General features: G+C 37.4%; 1 long non-coding RNA gene across 1 annotated transcript in view; it reads right to left on the bottom strand.

Moving 5' to 3' along the window:
• The window catches only part of LOC107043387, a 285,600-nt gene that overhangs the window by 122,271 nt on the left and 151,086 nt on the right, over positions 1–12,243 (bottom strand). The gene's annotated exons all lie outside the window — the stretch shown is intronic.

Below are 12,243 nucleotides of genomic sequence, written 5' to 3'. Positions count from 1 at the left end.
CAACTCACCCCCCCCCCGTTCCCCGCCCCGATTTAAACCATCATGGAACATTCTCGAATATTCGCGAACAAGTATGACGGAATTTTTATTCCAAGACAGCAATGGTTCATTACAATATGCAAGTTTCGACTGGTCATTATATTTCATTCAAGTCCTAACAGAAAACATGGGATATCGCCCACCGCTCGATGAGTCCTCGATGACGTCATCCTTCTCGAATGTACAAGTCTCAGCAGGACTTACCGGAAACCCCCACCTCGCACATCGATGGATTATTAATCTGTGTGACTTACCGATGTCATTTATCTTGAAAATATTCGACCATTCTTTTCACATATTTACACATGTTTGCATATGTTTGCACACGTTTGCATATGTTTGTAAATGTTTGCAAATGTTTGCAGAATGTTTGCAAATGTTGTGAATGTTTGAAAATGTTTCCAAATGTTTGCAAATCAGTGGTGGGGTTAAGAAGTTAATGTAAGAAAAGTAAATATAACACTGTACATTATGAATAAATATTTTTGATTAATTAAAAAAAAGTAGAAATTCTTGGTTGTATTGTTACAATCACCTTTCTCCTTATAGTCATACATACAATATTAATAAAAATAGCATTAGCAATTAAAAACGAGCTGAAACGAGTCTCGAAAACAGATTGTCTATGCTTTGGTAATAATATAGGGTTCAACATTTTTTCACACAAATTTATCCAACGGTGAAAACGATGGCGGTCTCGAGCTATTTCCTCCCATGGACCTCGACGAGCAGATAGATATGCATAGTCCCAATGCAACATAAAATGGATCTGTGGCTCTAATTGGAAATCAATTCTTTTCATCTTCTTTTCTTGTTGATCTCTTTCTGCAGCACTCTTGCCCATCGGCTCCATCATCATTCAAATCAAATCAGCAGGCAGATGACCACGAGAAGGGAAGAATATATCATACTCAAAACTCAGGAGATCAATTGAAACTCGCAAATTTTGGAAATGTCCTTTGATTATCTCCAGAGTTTGAGATATCTTATCACAAGGATAACACTTGTTACGTTTGAACTTGGAGCACAGATCTCTGAAGTTTTTACGAAGTTGATAGATGAAATCCCCCAATGTTGGAAGGTCAGGTGGTGCATGAATCAATAATTTCTCCACAACTTCACTGTCATTGAGGCAGTATGGTGGAACTGAGTTCAACCATTGAATTTCATTGACACTCCTTGCCACCAATTCATCCTTCTCCTCCACGTTGGTGATTTTATGTCTTAGCTCCTCGCAGAATTTCTTCAATTTCCCCAAATTGTTGATGCTTTCCATAATTTGAGATAATCCCTCAAGTCGACTTTTACAATTAGAACAATTAGATTTCCCCTCAGGATGTCGCTCAGCTTTCAATACTTCATAATTGTCCCATAAACAACGTAAGTCAGTCACCAGGTATTTTGTGAGTGTATGACAATCCTTTTTGAAATAGTCACAGATCATCTCCTCATTAGTGCTGGATTCCCCATCGTTCTCCTTATGAAGATAATTATGATAACACATTATGGTAACTCTTTATATCACTGTAGGATACGAGGTTCAATCAATAGAACTGGGACTCAGATTGAATGCGGAATGGATAGGGTAAGCGCGTTATATAGAGATCCCCCCACCACAAATTGGAGGTTATGACTCATCTTGGAACATTTGAGAACCTTGGAGAATGTCCGAGAATAATCGAGAAATAACATGATATCTCCTTTGTATCACACCATGATTCATCATAAGATCATATTTCATACAAGTCCCAACAGGATTCAGGAAGTTCCCCCACCACGCCCCGAGTTGATGAGGATGACTCATCGATGACGTCATCAGTCTAGAAGGTTCCGCGACGGTGGCGCCAATATCCGATTTCATGCATGTTTCAACAGGTTATTATATTTCATACAAGTCCCAACAGGACGGCTCCCCCACCACTCGAATCGATGACGTCATCCTTCTCGAACGTTCCGCGACNAGTCTAGAAGGTTCCGCGACGGTGGCGCCAATATCCGATTTCATGCATGTTTCAACAGGTTATTATATTTCATACAAGTCCCAACAGGACGGCTCCCCCACCACTCGAATCGATGACGTCATCCTTCTCGAACGTTCCGCGACGGTGGCGCCAATATCCAATTTCTTACAAGTTCCAACCGGTCGTTATGGTATCTTAGAATTCCCAACAGGACTAAGGGGAAACCCTCTCCGCGATAACGTCATCTTTCTCGAATGTATAAGTTTCAGAATGACTTACGGAAACCCCCACCTCACACATTGATGATTTATCAGTCTGAGTGACTCATCGTTGTCATTCATCTTGAAAATATTCAACCATTTTCTTCACATATTTGCACATGTTTGCATATGTTTGTAAATGTTTGTAAATGTTTGCAGAATGTTCGCAAATGTTTGCAAATGTTGTCAAATATTTGAAAATGTTTGCAAATGTTGTCAAATGTTTGCAACATGTTGGCAAATATTTTCAAATCTTCGCAATTGTTTACATATATTTGCATACATTTTCAAATGTTCTCTAATGTTGTCAAATGATTGCAAATGTTGTTAAATATTTGCACATGTTTAGGACTTACGGGGAGTTCCCTCACCGTGCAAGTCGATGACTCATCGATGACGTCATTCATCTCGAAATCTTCGCGATTTTGGCGGCAATATCCAATTTTATCCATGTATCCACAGGTTTTCATATTGCACACAAGTCCCACAAGGGCGGTTCCCCACCATGCGAGTCGATAACTTATCGATTACGTCATCCGTCTCAAACCTTCCACAGCTTGTGGCGCCAATATCAGATTTCATGCAAGTTTCAACATGTCATTATACAAGTCCCAACAGGGCTTAGAGGGATTCCCCCACCACGCGAGTCGATGAGTCATCCGTCTAGAAAATTCCATGACGGTGGCTCCGCTACTAGTATCATATTCCATACAAGTCTGAACAGGACAGTTCCCCCACCATATGCGTCGATAACTTATCGACAAGTCCCGACAGGATGGTTCCCCCACCACTCGAATCGATGAGTCGTCTTTCTCGAAAGTTCCGCGACGGTGGCGCCAATATCCGATTTCATGCAAGTTTCAACATGTCATCATACAAGTCCCAATAGGTCTTAGAGGGATTCCCCCACCACGCGAGTCGGTGAGTCATCCGTCTAGAAAATTCCATGACGGTGGCGCCGCCACTAGTATCATATTCCATACAAGTCCCAATAGGACTCAGGAAGTATCCCCACCACGCTCCCGAATTGATAAGGTGACTCATCGATGACGTCATTCGTCTAGAAAATTTCGCGACAGTGGCGCCAATATCCGATTTCATGCAAGTTTCAACCGGGCATCATACAAGTCCCAACAGGTCTTAGAGGGATTCCCCCACCACTCGAGTCGATGAGTCATCGATGACGTCATCCGTCTAGAAAATTCCGCGACGGTGGCGCCACCATTCCAGAACCTTCCACGCCTTAAGGCGCATCTGGTGGCGATTTGGCTAACTACTATCCAGAACCCACCCAGCCTAACTACTTTAAACGATCATAAGAGTTACATAACAGAGGCATGTCGGATAATCAAACATCATAAATCTATCGAAATAATCGGAAGATCCTTCCGTTTAATCCCTACGGTCGTTCAACTGTTATTGTCCTGATCGCCTTCCTAATTTGACTCTGGTGATTTTCTTATCTACCTCTCCCGGTTGATCTTTGTTGACGTTTGCTTCTTAACGTTCTCCTGGTGCCTTTATTGTTTGACTTAGATAAATTATGATCGTTGCGACATTTCACCTTCACTAGATATGACTCCTGCGACGGTTGACCCGCCTCGTGAGGGATGAACCGTGTAAGGTATGTTCCTTGTGACGCTTGTTCCTTACGAGATTTATTCTTGAGATTTTTGAAATTGTAAATCGAGTGCTGTCCCTGGCCATTTATGTGGCTAGTTTCCTCCCCTAGTAGAAATCCAATTCCGCGTGCACCTCGCCACAATGTTTCCACGTGGCCTTGCTTTCCGTGACGAAGTACCCCACAAGGGTATTCAGCAATTTCGCTGGGACAGTTCCGCACGACATCTAAGCGGTGATGACGTATTTTCGTTTATCTTAATCTCAAACCTCGTAAAAAGAGAATTTACAATATTCAGATTATACGTATCACTGCAAATCAATTAATAGAGGATCAACGATTTTCTAGTGAATAATCAGCGATCTGAACCAATTGATAATTATTAATATTTATTAATGATGGTGAACTCTCACTATTTATCAACCTTGCCCTCAAATTGTTCAAGTTTCGTCGAAACTCTCAACATCATGGGTAGCCGAAGTTCAGATAGAATGCGATGGTTAGATCTTAAGATTATCAAAAATCAAACCTAGCGATAAATTTCTATGAAGAATCACAACATGGTCGACAATGTCCATCTCCCCTGAGTGCCTATTCCATCCATACTTACCCTAAACAAAATAACTGACTATAATTGAAGTGATTACTGTTCAAGCTTTGTACTAGTCCATTTTATCCCGTTGTTAATTTTACCCTAATAGCCAATTTTATCGCGCTGTCCATTTTAATCCACTATCCAGTTTTGCTCCACTCTTTCGTATAGAATTGAACATGTTCGAGTCATGTATTCACAACCTACAGGTTCACGTATCGCGAGAACATAGATGCCTCTATCTGCTTCGCGCCATCACTCATGATTACATACTGGTAATTCAATTGGAAAGCTGTCTTAATGCAACGCACAAGTTACCAACGAACAAGTCGTGGGCTTCCAACAACAAACAAGCAGTATGACAGAAGCCACGTGACAGATTACATATGACTGCTGCTCTCCACTTTTTTTTCTATTTTCATTTCTACCAATTTCATTGGTAGTAGGCTTCCGAATGGATCGCAATGTATGCTTCTCAAAAAATGAAGGTTCTAATTTTCTTTGACTTTTATACAATTTTTTAAATATTTTTCTCTCTGTGCACATGGGTGTGTATAGCGAGATTATACGTAAATGATTAATTAAAATGAATATGAAATTATAATAAATAGATATGAGAAACAGTAGTGGTCACACGGGTAGGGTGCGGCGGCAGTCATCTAGGTGTTGTCTCATTTTCCCCTATTTCTATAAAATAAATTTGAAAAACCATATATTCATGTTATATGGCTTTCTCAATTATTCTGATGTGAAAATGGAAGATGAAATACAGATGCGTCAATTTTTTTTTCTCAAGAATTTTGGGTGATTTGTTCCATCTCAAGAACTATCAAATATATCGACTTAAAATTTGATATAGGAATGTTTCTTGACCATCCTAACTAGAAGCCACAGTTTCAAAAGGTTTCTCTGACTTTTACCCATGTCATAGTGCGCAAAAGTACATTCCGACCAAAAAAATGCAAAAACGACGATATCTCGAAAAATTTCAATGGGATGGTACCCATATTTCGTTGGATCTACGTAGATGACATCAAAAAGCACATTTAGAAAAAAAATTGGAATCGGACCAATAGTTTTTGAGGTATTGAGCAAAAGAGTTTCAGATACAAAGTTGAATATCTTCGAAACTACTGGTCCGATTTCATTCATCCAGAATCCCAAACTTTATTATCATAAGACCTCAAATCTTACCAAGTTTCAAGTTTCTATCTCGATTATTTTTTATGTTATCATGCGAACAAGCAATTTGAGCGAAAAAATGACAAAATGAGAATGAAACTACATTGCTCAGGGTGTAATGGTCTTTTTCCAATCCAATTAAATAGATACCATCATGACGAGCATTTTGAAAAAAATTGAATTGGTCGAATAGTTCTGGAGATATCGGCAAAAAACGATTTTCGAAGAATTGCTATATCTCAAGAACCGCTCAACCGATCGAGCATGAATTTAGTAGAAACTCGAGTTTCAGTAGTACCAATTAGCAGCCAGAATTTCAGCATCTCTGCCGAAATAATTCTCGAGTTATGGGAACAGTTCGGGACATACGAACACACATGTACACACACATACCTACACACATACAGAAATTTTTTAAAAACATCATTGCTTCACGTTTCATGACATTTCTAGACGTTTCCCCCCAAAATTAAGAAATCGAAAAACATCACGATTACAAAGGTTCCATTCGGAAACAAAAAGAGTCCAGAGCAATTGTTCATAATCCACCCAATTGTGTCGATAACGGAAACAACAGCACACGAATACAACGGTTCAGCACATATATGAACTCTTCTGTGGTTGTGTTTTTATATTGAAAGGGAGCCATTTTAAGAAGATGTAATGAAACCCTTGTAAAGAAACACTGATAGGAGACTTCATTCCTTGTTAATAATCCAGTTGTGTTTTGAATGTTCTCGACAGGTCCATTTAACTAGGAATGCCGAAAAAATCGATAACGAGCAAATGACTTTTTCATTCTACCACGGCGTGAATTGTTAATTTTCTATAAATAGACGATATCTAGACGTGTTTTTGTTAACTAAATTTCCGAAGTTCAAGACTGTAATTTTTTCATAGTTCTTAATAAGTGTTGGTGGATGATGGATTCTTTGATCCGTGGAATAAGATCTTTCATGAAAAATGTAACCGCCGTTTCTTCAAGAGTGACTCACGATCGATATAATCTTGAAGTGAATTTCAATACTTTCGGACATCATCTATAACACGTGCGTACAAAGATTGAATTTTCAAAAAATGATTCTAGATTTCGAGTTTCAGTAAGATAGAACCCAGATCAGAAATTCGAATTTGAATTGCCCCCAATCATCCTAGAGATGTATGTCGGTGAACATGCCAGGTAGTTAGACTGATGCTTAATTCACTTTGTTATAAAAACATAAGATTTATGTATTCTGTGTTCTTTCAGAAGGTGCTATAATTTCCCCTCTACTTCAATTTTATTTATTATTTTGATTATTACGCTGTTATTACAAGAACTAAGCTGCAGACATGGAAGAAAAAATTTTGGGTTCACTTTTCCCGAATTAGTGCCATTCAGATAGAAATTATATTTCCTGATTACCTCCTTGACCGATGAGTAATGTACATAAATGTAGGGTCTAGGGTGTATGTAGTGCTCAATAATGAACTCAGAAAAATTTACAAATCCTTATCAGTGTCCATTGAGAAAGAATGCTCAAAATCAAAATGATCTGATCTTTCAATATTCACCTGAATTTTTATGCGTCTTCTGAATTCTAACGGAATAATTTTAATTAAGTTCACAGTATTTATAGCATTCTGACCATTAGGATTCGAACTATCTTTCCAGTATTGAATTCGATCCAGATGTTTCAGTCGCAGTTTAACTGATCAAAATAGGATCAGCATAGACTCATTCGTATTGTATCCAGATATTCTTCGATCCCGGTCTTAAATGGGTAAACCTCAGCTAATTTTCCACTTGGGCTAAAATTTGAATTTTCAAGGAATTCATCCCTCTTGCGCCGAAAGGAAAAGGGCTATTTCAGGAATCTCCAATTACAATGCAATCTAAAATATCTTCCGTCCAATCCTATCCGTCCCTTTTTATGAGATCCCGTGAGATATTTAGCTTCTCAACAATAGATTGCTCTTTCAGTTTTCGACCTTCAGGCGGAAATATTTATGGTACAATCTAGATACATGCATCTTTTTCACATGGAAAAATTTCTCATTATGGTATGGAGTAAAACGGGCATCCCTTTACCAAAACTGAGGGAGTTAAAATAGGTATAAACTTGTGTATCCATACAAACACATACCCCTTCCATACATACACATATGTACTATGTATACCGAAACCACTGGATACCTTATATAAACTACTCCCCCTCTTCTCATCCTCTCTCAGAAAGGATGCGAAGGAATTTATATAACCCTGTGTATTAGTACGGCAAAGATGAAGGCACTATGGTTGTATGGGGTAGTAACGGGCACTAATGTACATTTAATGTCTTAACTTTGAATGCGGACCAACTCGCCAGAGATAACATCTTAAATATGTTTTTGCATTTATGCAGCCGAGTGCACGCTACTGAGAAATGAAAGAAACAAAAATGCTGAAAGAATAATATAACAGGATTCGAAATGAGCAATGAAAGAACCGTAAAAGATCGAGAATGAATGCACAATCATCGAGAATTTTATCACAAAAAATACAGTACTATATTGATATTAGTTATGTGTGAAAGGTTTACAAAACTAGATTTTCTTTTGTCAAATTATTACAATCCATTGAGGAAATGTTGAGTTATCATATACTGGGTTTTCTAGAACTCTCAGGGAATCTCTTGAATTGTGGAAGACCATTCAACTCTGAGTAGCAAGTATCTCTTCGCCTTTTAACTCTACGGCTTCGTTAACGAGTTATTAATGTATCAAGTTGAAGAATGACTGGGGCGATGAAGTGTTATGGAAAAAAAATTCGATTCCAATGATGAAGTAAACCGAGAGGCTGATGGCGTTATCAAAAAATTGTATTTCAGTATCTACAATATCGTAAGTCCAGCTGAAGATCGTCGTTATTGATCAACTTGATTAATTAATAATCATTAAAGCACCATCAAAACTGGTACTTGATTTTAGTGAAAATTATTGACAACTAAACCTTTTCTGATTCTCATGTATTTTACTGCAATCTCGTTTTCTCTCTGAATTTCAGTACCTTCTGGTACTGAAATCCAAAGATTATTACTGGAAACCAAAAACATTTCATCCTACCAGATATTCTGATAAGTTTCGAAAATTTGTCTTCGAAAAACGCATTTTCAACATGCGAACGCTCAATGTGCGTCTTTTACGCAGCAGATTTGAAGGGCAGAAACGAAATACCCCTGTGAAAATCCGTAATGAGCGACTGCTCAATGTGTTCTATAATCCATATTTCCACCGTCTACAACAAACAAGATACACTGCACAAAGCCTATGTCCGGTTTGCGAATAAAACCAAAGCGTAGATGTACTTGAACAGGTTGCTAGGAGAAATATGTAGTGAAGACGGGAACATGCCACATTTTTTTATGAACTTTCCAAGTGGAAACTCAGAGCCAGCTGATGTATGATATTGATCAATAAAACGTGATATTGATAAGTCTTGGATCAGTAGTGAAACACTTGTTTAGATCCGAACCTGATCCGGGTGGCAGTTTCCCATCCGGGTCCAGTCGTAATTCGACCGATGAATATAGGATCAGCACCGAGCAACATTGTATCCAGGCACTCGTGAGATCTTAAGGGGAGACTGCTTTGAGTTTTAAAAGTCGCGGGCTATTGGAATGAGATTTCCCATAGATTAAAGATCGATTATGTGCGTCTAGTAACGAATAATAAGTTTTACCCCGCAAACGCTTAAAATGTTTAAAATAGTCCAGGCCCTCCAATTATCGAGCTACAAAGTTTTTTTTTATAAAATGTTCAGAAAAATATTTGCAATAACAATTACGACTTAGGTTTTTGAAATTTAGCTCCTAGAAAGCTAATTTCGTTATTATTTTGATAAAAAAATGCACCATTCATGTAACATAGCCCGAACAATATTTCCGAAAGAATCGAGAATTGTTTCGCCAAGGATTAGCAATTATGAAAATAATTCTAATGGAGTTGTAAGTTCCATTAGTTCGACGACTCGATGTTAACCGTGGGAAACGTGACACGCCGAGTAGGTTCTTTGTGTCACTAGGTTGGAAAGAAATGAGGGAAAATTTGAAAATGAAAATGAATAATTGCCAAATAACTTTCACTGGCGCCAGATTTTACATTTTGAAAGGAACTAAACTGAAAGCACAAAGAAGGGTTGTAAGGTAATATAAATTTCTATATAGAATTCTGAAGAATGTTGGGAAAATATTCTTAATTAAAATTCTAAGAATCTTGGGAATTTACTTTTGTTCAAATTCAAAGGACTGGGAAAAATGTCGAGGCCCAAAAATCCATTAAGGTCCTTGAGAGATTGTAAATAATAGATTATTTGAGACAAAAAAAGAGAGAGAGGAGAATATAGTTATGGGGGAGAGTATGGTACGGAAGGATGGGAATGGAAGACTTCCGCTGAGACAATTAAATATATTTTACAATAAAATAATCAAATGTGCGTATCGAAACGCAACGAGAATATATTTTTAATATTTTAAGGGTAATTTTTTTGCCCATTTAACATAAATGGCGCACATTTTTATATTCAAAAAAACGAAATTAGCTGTGTAAGAGTCGAATTTCAAAAAACTAATTCGTAATTGTTATTACATGCATTCTTTCAAAAGTTAAAAAAAAATCTCTGTAGTTCAAAAATTGGAAGCCCTAGACTATGTTTAACATTTTAAACGTCTGGGGAGGAAACGGACAATAAACAATTTATTTTTTTGTACTAATTATACGTTTTTAGACATATATAATCGATCTTCAATGCAAGAGATATCTCACTCCAATATCCCACGACTTTTAAAACTCATAGTAGTCTCCCTTTAACTGGATCCTAATCTAATAGTTTAATTAGAATATTTTAACGAGCATGCAATCTGTACCTGAATTAAATTTCTACTCGGACTAATATTCCTCAATGAAATAATAACAAAATTCAAAAATAGCGACGTCTGATTGAAAGATGAATAATTTTGAAGTGTGTTTCTGAATGAACAAAATGAAGAATACGGAAAGAAACAACTGTATAAAAATAGATGTAAAGAAATTGAGGAAACACTCGAACAACACAGCATGATTGCACTCTAATACATGAAAAATTTTGGAATACAAAATATTTGTCAACATGAAACGATGATAACAGGGTCATGCATGTTAATTGAAGCCCGGAGGGATCCAGCGACAACTGCATCAACTATTAATATGTATTTAAATTACTGCATCAAAGCTTACAACCCTATCAACTGTGAGACCCGCTGAAATATCCATGGTTTATTGACGAAACTCCCGCACTCCATCATGATTGATACTGCTAACACTCAATATTATTAACAGTTTATTTGAACTCCTGGGATATGTGCACCCGCAGTGTCACAGATTTAGTGGGTGGGTTCTACTAGATCTCAGGGGTTTTACGTAATAGATCTGGAAATGTGGGAATGCGCCATCCAATACCGCATCCTTCGTTAGTTTCCTGGGGAAGGAGACGAGGGAACAGAAGTGGCAAAATTGTTTGACAAACTCAACTGCTATTCCAGTGACAGCGTGCTTCGTGAAGTAAGAACCTGCATTTGACACCTTCCAATACCATGCTGTCACGTGTCAAGGGCAGAAATATTCAAGCAATTATTGTCGTTTTTCTGTGAAGAATTTCTTGAAATTTGAATAAAACAGATGGAGGTTCAACTTCTCGGAAGGGGCGATCAAACCAAATTTGGGGATCCTATAGATTAAATGAAATCATTGCAATAGCTTCCTGGAAATGTGTTAAAATATCAAAAAGAAAGAACAGGAGGAAATGAGCGTAGGAAAGCCCTCCATCATTCTTAAGCAAAAAATAGGAAATTGACTTTTTTCTATCATTCCCGTATTAGAATATTGAATGTATCATGCTATTATTTTTAGAACATCCTCAGAATAGGCGAAGGAAGGAGGTTGTACCAATTTTTTTCGTTATGCTAAAGCCGTCCCTAAAAAATCTCTTTTCAAAATCTTACAGAAAAAAGTTTCTAGTATCCAGTAAAAAAAATTCTTAATTTAAAATGAATAAGAATACACAAAAAAAGTCGTCCTGAATTAAGTCCGATTGAATCATGCCAGGAGCCGACTTATTTTATGTCGGATTGACGGCCTGAATCAAGTTGGACTCGGACAAATAAAATAAAATCTATTCATAAAAACTGACAAATTATGCAAAACTGTATAGAATATTCACTGTCTATAATTTTTATCGGCTTCCGTCACATTATCGGATGAAAATTTTACATCTCAAGATAAATCCGCTGAAATGACCTTGTCTCGTTAAGCAAGAAATGAAACGGAAAATATTTAACTGTGGAATTTCTCCCAGGATTTGAAAATGTGGAAGCTATGGCACTACTAACCCCAAATAATATTGAATGTGACGGGGCGTTACATTTCATATTATTCGGAGGCCTCACAGACTCCAAGAAAGTATTAAAAAATGAGCTAATATTCTCTTTGGTTTCGCGTAACATTATTCAATTTTTTATACCCTGTAAAAAATGCATCCATTGATTTAAAAATAGTTACAAGTTTCGCACGGTTTACGACATCGTCTAGTGATTT

The sequence above is a fragment of the Diachasma alloeum genome, unplaced genomic scaffold, assembly GCF_001412515.2.
Source record: "Diachasma alloeum isolate Michigan unplaced genomic scaffold, Dall2.0 Dall_scaffold_00563, whole genome shotgun sequence".
NCBI classification, from domain to species: Eukaryota; Metazoa; Arthropoda; class Insecta; order Hymenoptera; family Braconidae; genus Diachasma; species Diachasma alloeum.
Note: the sequence above shows the minus strand (reverse complement) of the source record. Positions and strands in the feature narration are given on the sequence as shown.